This window comes from Hyperolius riggenbachi, chromosome 2 (assembly GCF_040937935.1).
Source record: "Hyperolius riggenbachi isolate aHypRig1 chromosome 2, aHypRig1.pri, whole genome shotgun sequence".
In the NCBI taxonomy this organism is placed as follows: Eukaryota; Metazoa; Chordata; class Amphibia; order Anura; family Hyperoliidae; genus Hyperolius; species Hyperolius riggenbachi.
The window spans coordinates 132,691,673-132,705,114 of NC_090647.1; the positions used below are offsets into that span (position 1 = coordinate 132,691,673).

General features: G+C 45.6%; 1 protein-coding gene across 13 annotated transcripts in view; it reads right to left on the minus strand.

Annotated features, from left to right (window-relative positions):
* The window catches only part of DTX3 (deltex E3 ubiquitin ligase 3), a 223,453-nt gene that overhangs the window by 108,374 nt on the left and 101,637 nt on the right, over positions 1–13,442 (minus strand). For 12 of the 13 annotated variants that reach the window (XR_011026106.1, XR_011026105.1, XR_011026104.1 and 9 more), the window contains one exon: positions 8,732–8,832. The exons of the other annotated variant lie outside the window; for it this stretch is intronic. The gene's annotated coding sequence lies outside the window, so the exon portion shown is untranslated. The remainder of the gene's footprint in view (positions 1–8,731; positions 8,833–13,442) is intronic. 13 annotated transcript variants of the gene reach the window in all.

A 13,442-nucleotide genomic window follows, 5' to 3' on the forward strand; every position in this document is an offset into this window, starting at 1 on the left:
TATTCTGAACAGAGTGACCCGGCTCCTCCCTCATAACCCTCTCTATGCACAACTGACAGAGTCTTTGCATAGGGCCACATAAAATTGCACAAAGGGAATGTTTTATCATTAGGAGGATGCCTATGCTTATCTGCAGCTGCAGCAGCAGCAGATTTAGCAGAAGCCTTATGCTGGATACACACGTTGAGATTTCCCGTTCGATTTCCGGGATCGAATCGATTATTTCCAACATGCTCGATTCGGATTTCGATCGTTTCTGCCGTCGATTTGGCATACTTAACATGCAAATCGACGGCAGAAACGATCGAAATCCGAATCGAGCATGTTGGAAATAATCGATTCGATCCGTTCGATCCCGGAAATCGAACGGGAAATCTCAACGTGTGTATCCAGCATTAGTATTGGCATAATTAACAACACAACAAGGCATGTAACTCTGCTCACAGCTATAGCACAATCAGCCCAGAAAGAGAAACAATTATCTCACCTTTTGGGCGGCCTGGTTGCTCTCAATCCTCTCAGCGTCTGACATGCTTCCAGCTGACACATCCAGCGCAGGACAAACTCTCTCTGAGCAACAGTGCTACAGGCCCGCGCAGCTTCCCCTTGAAACATACCTGGCCTGCCGCGAATGGATGAGTGGCGGCCCGGAAGCTGCAGAGAGAGTAATGAGCCGGCACTACAAATTGTTACCTTCGGCATACCCGCCGGAAAGCATGCATCCGGACGCGGCCAAGCGTCCTAATGGCCGCAATGCGCTCCACGCTGCACATGGCCGCCGGCTTACCTCCGTCCTGCTCACTCCGCCGCAAGGCCGCCAAGGGGAACCCACGCCTTCCACTCTTGCTTTCCCTGGAAGCGGGAGAGAAAGGTAGGCAAACCCCAGGAAAGCTCCAGCCTGGGGCGCATGGCCAGACTGCCTCAGTACCACAGTCTCAGCCACCCAGAGAGATCCACCTGCAGCCCAGCACACAGGCTTCACCCAAAGGGGAGATGCCGACCTGCCTGGACGCAGGAACAAACAGCACTGAGGGTGGACTAACCATGTGACTTTTTTATAGGGGAAGTGCTGTCTGTTCCTGTTCCTGGGAGGAGCTACGTCTCACCTTTGCCCTGAAGGATTGTGGGGAAAAAAGTTCTGATATAATGAATTGGCTGCGTAGTAAGGATAGTTAATGGAACATTTGTAGCAAAGAAATAGTCTCATTTTTATTTTCAGTTTTTTTTACAACATTGTATCATTCTCTAATATTTGCAGTCTACACACTACACAGCATTTTAAATGAAACAGAGCAGGCTAATGATTTTTTTAACTTTCCTCTGCAGAAAAATCCTAAACAAGAAACAGTGAGAGACAGTTGAGATAAATGCTTCAGAAGACAGGACTGTCTGCAACCAAAGTTTGGTCGCAGAGGTCAGAGAAGCTCTTTTGCATAGATAGATAACGGATGTTTAACTCTTCCTGTAATGGAAAAACTATTAGGGCTCAAACCCACTAGCAGCCTTTTCAAAGCGCTAGGGATTTGAAAAAGCTCTTGCTAATGCAATACTATGGGGGATGTTTATAAAATCAAATCGCTCAAGTGGAATCACACCCATAGCATTACATTAGCCAGAGCTTTTCAAATCACAACTGATTAGTAACAGCCTGCTAGTGGGTTCCAGGCCTTATGCTGGATACACACGGTGCGTTCGTGCACTCGATTTTCCCGTCGATTCGTTTATTTCCAACATGTCCGATTTGGATTTCGATGGATCGTTAGGTCGATTCGCATGCAAAGTATGCCGAATCGACCTAACGATCCATCGAAATCCAAATCGGACATGTTGGAAATAAACGAATCGACGGGAAAATCGAGTGCACGAACGCACCGTGTGTATCCAGCATTAGTCTCATATCTGTGCTACTAATGTTCCATTTCTTAGCTGTACTGCACATACAAATCATATCATAAGTTTATTTTCACTTCAGATTCCCTTTAAAGGATACCACAGCCCAAAGGCTGTGGTAAAATCAAAGTTGCAATGTGGAGGGAAAGAAAGATACATACTTACCGCTTCCCTCGTTCCCTGCCGATGGGTCCCGCTCATCTGTTACAGCTCCCGGTACCGACCCGACTCTCCTGACCCTTCACCCGGACATACTGTGCTGCGCATGCGCAGTATGTCACTATACTCTTCGCTTCTGCCGTCGCATCGTGACGGCAGAAGTACGGACACTCCCCCGCCTCCTCCTCTCCCAGCGTGTGCGCTCCAATCTAAAGCTAGCGTGACATGCTAGCTGGAGTTCGCACTGGGACAATCGATGTGGAGAGAGCGGAGGGGGGAATAAGTTAAAAAAAACCACACTGCCGGCTGGAGGAAGCGAGTGAGTGGGCGGGCGAGTGGGCGGGCAGGCAGCGGGTGGGCGGCGAGCAGGCAGCGGCAGTACAGCCCAAGCATTCTGTACATAGATGCAATGACATCTATGGTACAGCAAGAAAATTATCCCCACATTTATCTCTGCATATGTGCATGTATATACATGTATATACACACGTATATACATGCACATATGCAGAGATAAATGTGGGGATAATTTTCTTGCTGTACCATAGATGTCATTGCATCTATGTACAGAATGCTTGGGCTGTACTGCCGCTGCCTGCTCGCCGCCCACTCGCTGCCTGCCCGCCCACTCGCCCGCCCACTCACTCGCTCCCTCCCTCACTCGCTCCCTCCCTCCAGCCGGCAGTGTGGTTTTTTTTAACTTATTCCCCCTCCGCTCTCTCCACATCGATTGTCCCAGTGCGAACTCCAGCTAGCATGTCACACTAGCTTTAGATTGGAGCGCACACGCTGGGAGAGGAGGAGGCGGGGGAGTGTCCGTACTTCTGCCGTCACGATGCGACGGCAGAAGCGAAGAGTTTAGTGACATACTGCGCATGCGCAGCACAGTATGTCCGGGTGAAGGGTCAGGAGAGTCGGGTCGGTACCGGGAGCTGTAACAGATGAGCGGGACCCATCGGCAGGGAACGAGGGAAGCGGTAAGTATGTATCTTTCTTTCCCTCCACATTGCAACTTTGATTTTACCACAGCCTTTGGGCTGTGGTATCCTTTAAAGAAAACTCGAGGTGATCCTAAAGAAGAGATTGAAACAGTTTCCTAAAAAGAGGGAATCCTCTGGATCCGCTTTTCTACGCGCACAAGCAGCTGTGCTGCATTCGCACGATCTTTACTACACCTACACACTAGGTGACAAGAGAAGCACGGCCATGTAACATATCCAACAAGTTTTGGGAAGACATGGGAAGCCACTGCACAATCCACAGACGTACCTCATCTTGGGCAAGTATCTTTTTTATAAGTTTGCCTGAGGTACATTTTAACTACTTGCTGCATGCAGTATATTCACGGCCCTGCAAAATTGACAGGATGCACCAGGGCCGTGAATACGGTCTGCAGCAGCATGCAGCCGAAGCTCGCTCCCATTCGCCTGCGCACTGATGTTACCACCGCTTAGAGGGGAAGTTAATGAATGGAACTGCAGGTCCCATTCATAAGTCTAAGTCCCCGATTCAATAAACGGCGTCTATGAGACGCCGGCATTTATTGTATCTTCCTGTTACACATTACTTCCGATTCACATGCTTACGTACGTGAATCGGAAATAATGACTGAAGACATCTTGTGGCCAAATAGTATATTACACCAAAATTCATTTTTGTTTAATAAAAATCCCCACACAGACTGTTATAATTAACTATTTCCCTCCCACAGTACCTACATACATAAATTTTACATAATAATAATAATAATAATAATAAAATAATAATATATATATATATTTATATATTTTAGTTAGTTACCTTTGGGTCTAAACGTTTAAAAAAATGTATGTCAAGGCGGTATATTACTATTAATTTTTAATTTTCGGGCTTGTAATTAGTGGTGGACGCAAAACCGGAAAAAAAAGCACCTTTAATCCAAATAAAATATTGGCGCCATACATTGTACTAGGGAAATTTTGTAAACGTTGCAATAACCGGGACAAACTGGCAAATAAAATGTGTGGCTTTTATCCATAGTAGAACATTTTATTTTAACACTATAGTGGCCAAAAACTGAAAAAAATGCATTTTTTTTTTTCTTATTCATGTTAAAATGCATTTAGGATAAAATAATTCTTGGCATGCTGTACCTCCCAAAGAAATCCTAATTGGTGGCGAGAAAAACAAGATATAGATCATTACGCTGTGATTAGTAGTAATAAAGTTATTGGCGAAAGAAAGGGAGAAGCGCTGACAGGTGAAAATTGCTCTGGTCCACAAGGGGGAAGTGGTTAATGAGGGTTATCTAAACAGAGTTGAGCAAACCTATATTATCTGGTTAATCTCAATGGACAAATGTCTTCTTTCTTTAAACACATACACACTAGAAAGTGCGATTGCGGCACTCGCCTATCCAGTGAACTGTCTGTGGCTAAACCGACACTCCTCCAGTAATCATTTGCTCCAAGTCCGATAGCTCCATAATTGAAAAAAAGAAAAAATTATTCACTTGTCGCTTGTGCACCATCCAACAAAACTGAGCAATTTAATTGTAATCCACAAAGAAACATCATCCGTTGCCAACTATGCATATGGAGTTTTCCATTTTTGTACAACCAGCAACGAGATGTGGAGAGGGGTATATGAAGTGGGTGCTGCTGGCACTAATGGCCGTTCATGATGGCAGTTTTGTGTTAGGTACGCTTGTTCACATAGAGGCCAGGAACGGTGTTTTCCAGCATCGTACAGAGTTAGCAACGGATGTTTCTTTGTGGATTACAATTCAATTTCACAGCTTTGTCAGATGATGCATGTCTTTCTTCCAGCTATATGTCCTTTATCAACCTAATTAACTATATAACCTTGAACACTTACAAAGCGCACCCAATCCCCCCCCCCCCCCCCCCCCCCCAAGAAGCAGTGAAGACTGTATCAGAGCAGCCTAAAGGTGGCCATACACTGGCACGATTCGCCGCCGTTTCGACAGCAGATTCGATCACTGGGATCGAATCTGCTGCCAATCGTTCGCCATACATGCCGAATTTCGATCCTTTTCGTCCGATCCCGTCGATCGCTCCGTGCGTAAAATTAGCGTCGATCGCCCGCGGGTAGGGAGCGCGTCGCTAGCGGCGTTCGAGTACCCGATGACCGACGCAATAGAGCCGCATACATTACCTGCTCCGCCGGCACGACTACCCCCGGTCACCGCTGCGCCGTGTCCGCGCTGGTCTCCGGCATGCTTCAGTTCCTCCTGTCCGGCAGGAAGTTTAAACAGTAGAGGGCGCTCTACTGTTTAAACTTCCTGCCGGGCAGGGAGAAGTAAAGCATGCCGGGGCCGGAGACCAGAGCGGAGACGGAGCAGCGGTGACCTGGGGACTGGAGTCTCGCCGGCGGAGCAGGTAATGTATGCGGGCATACGGGCGGGGGGAGCGGCGGCAGCACCACCACCACCACAACAGATTGTGAACGGTTTCAGGCTGAAATCGGTTCACAATCTGTTTGCAGTAAAGGTAGCCATACGATCCCTCTCTGATCAGATTCGATCAGATAGGGATCTGTCAGTTGGTCGAATCTGATGGCAAATCGACCAGTGTATGGCTACCTTTACTGTTATATTCTGCCGCTGCACAGACTCACATTAAACACAGTCTACACAGTCACCCTGTTCTAACCGAGTGTGCTATCTTATTGTGTGCACACTGTGTGTGTAGGAAAAAGGCACCGGGTATTTTAGTGCTGGGTGAAGCCACTAGCGGCATGTCAGCAATACTGCCAATACTTTACTAAAGCTTTTACCAGCACCATTGCCGAAAGTATATGGCAGTGCCCAAATTAACAGATGCCATGCAGCGGGTCTGTGCACCAAAAGGGTGGGAACAGAGTTAAGCGAGTTGGGGTAGGCTGGGAGCACAGCAGTGCAGATGAGGGGGGAAACCGAGGGATACAGAACCAGGAAGAAACCACCAGGTGAGTAAGATAGAACATATTCCCCATCTCAGATACATTTTAGCTACATATGGCATAGAACTGTAAAGAGCGCAATATTGACTGGTCAACTACATGCTAATAATCCAAGCTTTCATGCTAATTTAATGAAAATTTGTATGCATCATGCAACTGGGCAAGTCAAAAGCATTGATTTGGATTGGCCAAATTCAAATTTGCAGAGAATCTTCCTTACATTCGCATGCAAGCTGGAAGCACTCAGGAACATGCTTTGGAAGCCTTCAGAAAATTTGCAAAGGTGTATTTACAAAGTTGGTTAAATAACTTCAACAAGGGGGACAGCGGTGGACTGAGAACACTGGGAGAGAGCCTTCCCTCTCCATAGGTGACTGACTTTTCTTTTGAGAGAGCTTTTATTACTTTTCAGCTCAACGGGATTATCCACTGCAATGCAGATTATTCTCTGACTGCAGTATCGATGCTTTTTAACTTTTGTTTACTGAAATATTCATGATTAATTTGACTTTGTAAATGCATAGTAAGCAGGCCAGGATGAGCCAATATTCCACGCAAAATTACTTTTGCAGCAAATCTGACACATGGATTTAGAGCTCATCTCCACTTACCTAAAGAAAAATAATCTCATCAGATCATCACTACATAGTTCACGTATTTTGACAAACTGTATTAACCACCCTGGCGTTCTGATAAGATCGCCAGGGAGGCTGCGGGAGGGTTTTTTTTTAATAAAAAAAAACTATTTCATGCAGCCAACTGAAAGTTGGCTGCATGAAAGCCCACTAGAGGGCGCTCCGGAGGCGTTCTTCCGATCGCCTCCGGCGCCCAGAATAAACAAGGAAGGCCGCAATGAGCGGCCTTCCTTGTTTTGCTTAGATCGTCGCCATAGCGACGAGCGAAGTGACGTCATGGACGTCAGCCGACGTCCTGACGTCAGCCGCCTCCGATCCAGCCCTTAGCGCTGGCCGGAACTTTTTGTTCCGGCTACGCTGGGCTCAGGCGGCTGGGGGGACCCTCTTTCGCCGCTGCTCGCGGCGGATCGCCGCAGAGCGGCGGCGATCAGGCAGCACACGCGGCTGGCAAAGTGCCGGCTGCGTGTGCTGCTCTTTATTTGAAGAAAATCGGCCCAGCAGGGCCTGAGCGGCAGAGTCCGGCGGTGATGGACTAGCTGAGCTCGTCCATACCGCCAGGCTGGTTAAACAAGTATAACATAACTGCCTTGCATGGATGTGTCAGCAGAGTGATAGAATATCAATTATGTGTACACATATATCCAGCATCCCTGCAGATTGGTACAACTCTTCCGGTGGAATTTACTGTATGTAAAAACTCGAACCAGGGTACTAGACAGCACAGAATAGGGTTGAGTCACTAAGCTGTGCTGTTACAGCAGCACAGCTTAGTGACAGCAGCGCAAGGTAATCTCCAGCGCACCCTATGCAGCCATTGCGTGCACTACTAAATTACATTCTGCTACAATAGTTTTAACGAGCACTTTGTTAAACTTAACGAGTGCTTTACTGAACCCGCCCTCAGCCCCAACGGGTCCAATGGCTTTAAATGATGAGATTTCTGCACTTTTATTGGCCCAGTAGGCTGCCTGGCAGCCTGCCGGGGTAATCGAAGTGGCTATGGCTGCATAGCGTGAGCTGGGGATTAATACCACGTTCTGCTGTCATTAAGCTGTGCTGCTGTATCAGCACAACTTAGTGAATTAACCCCCATGTGTCCCAATGAGGGACAAGACCCTATAGATAATTAACAAAACCTTTACTAGAATACATTGCTCAAAAAAAATAAAAGGAACAGAAAAATAAGATCCTAGATCTGAATAAATGAAATATTCCTAATAAAAACTTAGTTCTTTACATAACAATGTTCTGACAACAAAAATCACAAATTATCAATGGAAATCAAATTTATCAACCCATGGAGGTCTGGATTTAGTGTCACACAAAATTAAAGTGGAAAAAAACAGTACAGGCTGATCAAACTTTAATGTAATGTCCTTAAAACAAGTAAAAATGAAGCCCTGTAGTGTGTGTGGTCTCCACGTGTCTGTATAACCTCCCTACAACACCTGGGCATGATCTCGATGAAGTTGCCGACGGTCTCCTGAGGCATCTCCTCCCAGACCTGGACTAAAGCATCCACCAACTCCTGGACAATCTTTCGGTGGATGGAGCGATACATGATGTTCCAGATGTGCGCAATTGGATTCAGGTCTGGGGAACAGGTGGGCCAGTCCATACCATCAATGCCTTCATCTTACAGGAACTGCTGACACACTCCAGCCACATGAGGTTAACATTGTCTTGCATTAGGAGGAACCCAGGGCCAACAACACCAACATATGGTCTCAGGGCCAATCACACCAGCATATGGTCTTACAAGGGTTCTAAGGATCTTCATTTTCCACAGAGTACAGTTCACATAAATTACCACCACCATGTCTCTTATAATATCCCAGCTAGGGCCTGAATATTTATGGATAAGTAATGCCTGTGATGTCATTTCTGACAGGACTTACTGATCATTTTCTGCTGTAACGTTCTGCCCCTCTCCCCACAGTGTTTCCAGAGGCAACAGAGTTGTGCTACAGCAGTCAGCATGATTTCCCCACAGTATAGTCTGCTTTCATGTTTTCATTAACAGACCCCTGTGAGCCAGGATTGTAATGTGGTCATTATATATTGTTAGTCTATCACTCTAATGTTGATAAATAAATTCCTCTTACCTGATTATCTAAAAAAAGATTTTTCATTTTGTCTGACATTATTCTCACTTTAAGTACACAAAACTGTTGATCCTTTTGTATCTTGGAGAAACTTGGTGCTTCTGGAACGTTAAAGGGAAAATTGTTCAAATTTAGATTCAGCCAAACATCTTGCTACATAACTCTACGCGCTATAAAGTTTATTAAGAAGGAATGTTTTTAGGCAGCCTGTAGAAACTTATAGTTGGCCACATAGGTGGCAACCTAGCCATTTAAATCATATAGGAATTGATTGGTTAAATGATCACATATACACTCTTTAATACATTTTGTTTTCTAACACTGTTGATAGGGCTCTAAATAATGCATTGATCATTGGATTGACCAATTAAAAGCAGTTTGGCATCAGTTAATTCTAAAAGGATAATTTAATTTACTCTCACCCTCTCACAGCCTACTGTTCCAGTGCTGGGTCCCTCTAAAACCTTTTCAACAAGAGCTTGTCCAATAGGGTTTGTTTGTGACCTTGCTCCCACCATGGACAAATGCATCCGAACTGGGCATGCACTCCGAAGGTCTGCACATGCCGGTAAAACAAAGTGCTCATGCTAAGAGGAAAAAAGCTGTGCACAAGTGGCTTTGTTCTATTGAGCATGTGTGGCCCTAAGGCCACATACAGACATCAGACCATAGTCTTTGGAAAATGAAAGATCACAGACCAATCTTACCACCCTTCATGTAGTATAAGAGCCATACTCTACACAGTCTTTTCTATGGAGCTGAACTCCACATCAGGAAAAAATCTTTGCAAAATGCTGCACACACAGATGCTGTACAGACACAAAAGATCAGTATCTGCAAAAGATCTGTTCCTGCCAAAAATCCATTCCTGCAAATTGCAATGATAGTCTATGAGATCTGCAGATCATCATACACACATGATATAACTGACATTCATCTGCAGATCTGCAAATCCATCCTGGTGGATCTGATCTGCAGATGAATGTCAGTTAAATCATGTGTGTATGATGATCTGCAGATCTCTTAGACTATCATTGCAATTTGCAGGAATGGATTTTTGGCAGGAACAGATCTTTTGCAGATACTGATCTTTTGTGTCTGTACAGAATCTGTGTGTGCAGCATCTTGCAAAGATTTTTTCCTGATGTGGAGTTCAGCTCCATAGAAAAGACTGTGTAGAGTATGGCTCTTATACTACATGAAGGGTGGTAAGATTGGTCTGTGATCTTTCATTTTCCAAAGACTATGGTCTGATGTCTGTATGTGGCCTTAGACACAGACAAATGACAGCGCTCAAAGTCGCACCTGAAATGTAAACCAACAGAGGCAATGCAGAGCCCCTCCGGGGCTAAATACATGCCTTGAATGCAAAAGAGATGCAAATTATGTGCCAATTCTAATCTAAAAATTTGGAAATGGATTTGAAGCAATGAATGCAGCTAGCCACTAGTATACTTACGTTCAATTTGCACAGCGGGAGAATGGCAGCGCTTTCAAACAAAACTTATGCCTGAATGATTCGCCTGCATGGAAGTGCAGAGCTCCAATAACTGGACTATATTACACACCTAGCACTCACAACAGGCAAAGGGGGGGGGGGGGGGGGGGGAGAATGTTAGCTTCAGTGATAATGTGTGCACAGAATTTTACCTAATAAGACTTCCCCACGACGGTGACGGACCCCCTACCTAACACTCATCTAGCAATAAAAACATAATATTCCTCGTGCTGCTAATCACAAATGGCATACATATTTCATCAAGCAGACAGACAAATGACAGCGCTCAAGGTTGCACCTGAAATGTAAACCAATTAGATTAGAATTAGCACATAATTTGCATCCGTTTTGCATTCAAGGCATGTATTTAGCCCCAGAGGGGCTCTGCATTGCCTCTGTTGGTTTACATTTCAGGTGCAACCTTGAGCGCTGTCATTTGTCTGTCTGTTTGCTTGATGAAATGTGTATACCATTTGTGATTAACAGCACGAGGAATATTATGTTTTTATTGCTAGACGAGTGTTAGGTAGGGGGTCCGTCACCGCCGTGGGGAAGTCTATTAGGTAAAATTCTGTGCACACATTATCACTGAAGCTAACATCTCCCTTTGCCTGTAGTGAGTGCTAAGTGTGTAATATAGTCCCAGTTATTGGAGCTCTGCACATCCATGCAGATAAATCATTCAGGCATAAGTTTTGTTTGAAAGCGCTGCCATTCTCCTGCTGCGCATGTGTGGCCCTTAGTTACGCTTGCCCAGTCAGGGTGCACTTCAAGGAGTCCAGCCAGAAGAAGAGAATCCTGTGTCAGAACGGTGGATTCGATGAGGAGTCTGGAAGCCTCTAGACCAGGCTTTCTCAACCCTAGGGTTCCTTGAGGACTCTGCAGGGGTTCCTTGGAATTTTCCCCCATCGTGGGGGAAGTATAATAGAGCACACTATAATAGGTAGTACTGTAACAAGAAGCACTAAATTGGGGCATCAGGAGATGCTATAATGAGTGGCAGTGTAATGGGGGTATTGAAATAAACAGCCACACATACTTTTAAAGACCATGCCTCCTGCAAAATAAATGCAGGGGTTCCTCGAGACCAAAACATTGTTTGCAGGGGTTCCTTGAGATCCAAAAGTTATTTGCAGGGTTCCTCCATGATAGAAAGGTTGAGAAAGGCTGCTCTAGACCATCCAGAGGTTTACAACTACTGAAGTATCTAATTTTTATGCCTTCCCCACATCACAGGTTTGCTTCAAGTCTTGCAGAGACAAACTATGTTGCTGGCTGTGATATTATGAACTAAAACATAAGAGCCAAAAGAAATGCACTACCAATTTAATTGGTTTGGGACGGCTGATAGTTAAAGGGAACCTAAACAGAGGGATATATTCCTTTTAACCTGCCTGGTGTTCTGATTCCCGCGGCCCTGCGGTCGCGGGAACGTTTTTTGCACATTTTTTTTTCTTTTTCATGTAGCTAGCCTAGCGCTAGCTACATGATTCCCCCCTCCCTGCGGCGTCCCTCCCACCCCTCCGATCGCCGCCGGCGCAATGGCCCGTCCAGAAATGCCGTTCTGAACGGGATTTCCTGGAGGGCTTTCCCCCGTCGCCTTGGCGACGCACATCGTGACGTCATCGACGTCGTCGTGACGTCACAGGGAGACCCGATCCACCCCTCAGCGCTGCCTGGCACCGATTGGCCAGGCAGCGCACGGGGTCCCGCCTGGGGAGGCCCTGCATCGCGGCGGGTAGTGGCGGCGGCGATCGGGTAAGGCACGCAGCAAGCAAAGTGCTTGCTGCGTGTTTAAAAAAAAAAAATTATTCAAATCGGCCCAGCAGGGCCTGAGCGGTCACCTCCAGCGTCTCTGGACGAGCCTAGCTCGTCCAGAACGCTAGGGAGGTTAAACAATACCAGTTGCCTGGCAGTCCTGCTTATCACTTTGGCTGCAGGAGTGGCTGAATCACACACTTGAAACAAGCATGCAACTTATCCTGTACGACTTCAGTCAGAGCACCTGATTCTGCATGCTTGTTGAGGGGCTGTTGCTGAAAGTATTCGATACTCAGGATTAGCAGGAAAGTCAGGCAATTGGTATTATTTTAAAAGGACAAATCCATATCCTTCTCAGTTTAGGTTTCCTTTAAAACTACACCGAACTTGTGGCTGGCTAAGTCTGATGCTGAGTAGTTTAAACATCGGCGGCTCCTGTGCACAGGACACAGTAGCAGATCTCTGCGGTCTAAAGACAGAGGATTTCCGTGCATCGCTCAGGAGCAGTTTTCATTGGCTCCTGACCTTCTGATCACAGTGCTCAGGAAAAAAAAAAGAAAAAAAAAACCAGGGAACATAGAGACTACACGAGGGCGATAGCGCCATCTACAGGTTACTAGTAAGTTTCTATTTTCTTCCAAGGTGGTTGTTCAATTAAACACACTTAGATTATTGAAAGTATTCAATGTATTTGCTTGGACATTGAAACTTTGGAAACCTGTTGTAATTACTGAAGATAGAAAAAAAAAATATTTTCCTTTTCACCTTTATTAGTCTTCCATCAATACCCCAACCTTGGTTGGGGTATTGGGGTACTGCTCAATTCACTAAGCAGTTTAGACTAGTCTACTGGTGTTTTTTAGTCTACTAATGGTTAGGTGTAATGTTTTAGACCTGGTCTAAAACATTTGGTAATTAGGTCAGCAAAGCAGGGGAAATGATCAAAAGATGCAATTCACAAAGGCAAACAAGGAGTAACTACGTCCACTTTTTCAGACAGAGAGGGGCGGCACAGCGATCTTGCGCGGAGCGGCGGCGATCGGAATGCACACGCAGCTAGCAAAGTGCTAGCTGCGTGTTGCAAAAAAAAAAAAAAAAAAAAGCAAATCGGTCCAGCAGGGCCTGAGAAATGCTCCTGCGCGGCATAGCCCGAGCTCAGTTCGGGCTTACCGCCAGGAAGGTTAAAGGACACCTGAAGTGAGAGCAATATGAGCGGCTGCCATATTTATTTCCTTTTAAGCAATACTAGTTGTCTGGCTATCCTGCTGATCCCTCTGCCTTTAAAACGTTTAGTTATAGACTCTGAACAAGCATGCAGCTGATCAGAGGTTTCTAAAATTGTCAGTTCTGACAAGATAAGCTGCATACTTGTTTCTGGTGTTATTCAAACACTATGGCAGTCAGATCAGCAGGGCTGCCAGGCAACTGGTATTGTTTAAAAAGGAAATAAAT